Source organism: Nansenia antarctica (assembly GCF_963989245.1).
Source record: "Nansenia antarctica genome assembly, chromosome: 15".
Classification (NCBI taxonomy): domain Eukaryota; kingdom Metazoa; phylum Chordata; class Actinopteri; order Argentiniformes; family Microstomatidae; genus Nansenia; species Nansenia antarctica.
Genome location: NC_137685.1, coordinates 766,040 through 768,020, shown reverse-complemented (window position 1 = coordinate 768,020; position 1,981 = coordinate 766,040).

Here is a 1,981-nt window from a genome sequence, read left to right as displayed (position 1 = left end):
CAGCCCCAACAACACCTCCCTTGTCATTAGTGATTTTATATTTTCTAATAGGAAACAGTTGGCAGTGTCTGTAGAGTGATGGGCTCTGAAACCAAATTGCTTTGGATGTAAGGAAAAAGGACTGTTGTCTAAATGGGAGATGAGCTGCTCAGCTACCCACTTCGCTGCTATCTTGGACACTACAGGTAGAATAATAATATGCAGATAGTTACAAACAGCCTAAGGGTCCCCTGACTTAAAGATGTCTTCCAGGCATTAGGAAACACCCCCTGTGATATTGACAAATTGATGGTCTTCGTAATTGGGGAGGCTAGAGATCCTTTACATTTACATTTTACATTTTAGGCATTTAGCAGACGCCTTATTCCAAAGCGACTTACAATCAATACATTTGAATACTAAGCAAGTGAATCATCAATCCACCAGTCGGAGTAATCCAGCTCAGGCCCGGGGCCATTGATAGAAGGAAAAACCTTCTTCTATCACCTTCTTCTAAACCTAGGTTTAGTTTTTAGGGACACAGTAGAGGGGAAAGCGGGTGTCTTTAGGAGACGCAGTGCTGAGGGGCAGAAGGGTCCATCCCATAGATGTCTTTAGCTGTGGAAGATCTGAGTGAGCTTATCATCTTTTGTACTTTATCCTCTGTGATGCAGTTAATGTTGAAAGTGGGCAGTTTATTAGTCACTGGAGTACCTTAATGGAGTACGTGCTAGGGAAGCATTGTGCAATCTCGGCAACAGACTCAATGAAGTAGAACACTTTTGCCAATTCTACTGGATCTTGTGATCGGCTATCATGACTTTTGAGTTCCAGTTGGTTATTGCTTCTGTGACTGTGACTGCACCACACATGTGAACAGTAACAAAGCAAATTCAGTTTAATTTTATGAAAAACATTGACAACAAAATCGACGCAAAACAAAGCAGAATCCGCTTGATCATGGAGGGCGAGGGGAAATACGCTATATAGATATGTGTGGAGCATGGCGCGTTCTGGCCTGCAGAGGGAGCCAGACTGTGGTGGGGGATGGATGACAGGCTGATTTCGGACAGGTGTCAGTAATCAGACTTGTTACCCAACTGGTCTATTTAACCTGTGTGTGTTTGAGAGAGAGAGAGAGAGCACCAAACGACATATCATCCGCAGCTGTGAGCACTCTGTGAGTCTCTCACAACGGCTTTGCATTGATGAAACCAGGTAGGATGAACGCATAGTTCGCTGTCCATTCCTCTTTAAATGCCCTGTTTCCACCGTCAACTTTCCTCTTTAGACCTTTGGAGAGTGACATTTTTCTTTTTCTCTTGCTAGCTAGCAGGTTAAGTGTTTATCTAACTTGATCAATTCTCTGCATCTCCCACAAATGCGTGTGGCGGTCTGTTGCGGAGTTCCAGTAACGGCACACACCACACACAACACGATCAAAACTGTTCAATCCATGATTTTTTTATCTTCATGGGTGGGGTCTCTCTCAGATAAAAAATCTATTAAGATTTAGATCTTTATGTGTGTACCAGGTTTTAGTCACACTGTGAGATCCCCGACTCAACAGTTTAACGTTTTGAAGATCCACAGTATTCACTTACTATTACTATTATTAAAAAATATTATCTTGAGATTACAAGTGTCATAGAGTGTACATGCTGTACCAACAGTGATCAGTAACTTATTATATATGTTATTTTCAGATATTCTTAAAAAAAAAGAATGTATCTTTTAAATCTCTGTTGGAATGCTATGACACAACAATACTATTCATTATTTACTGGTCACTGTGATGTTTTCTTCCTTGCAATCTAAACATCTGTGTAACAGCAGCTTAGCAGCACTTTCACATCAACATTTCAACACACGGTACACAGGCTGGTTGAGGCGGACCAGGGGAGAGAACATCGATACATTATTAATGGTTAAGATGCAGAGAAAGTTGTGCTGCTGTGGGGGTTAGAGCTGCCCTCCCTGAGGACAAGAGGTGAGTTCAGTG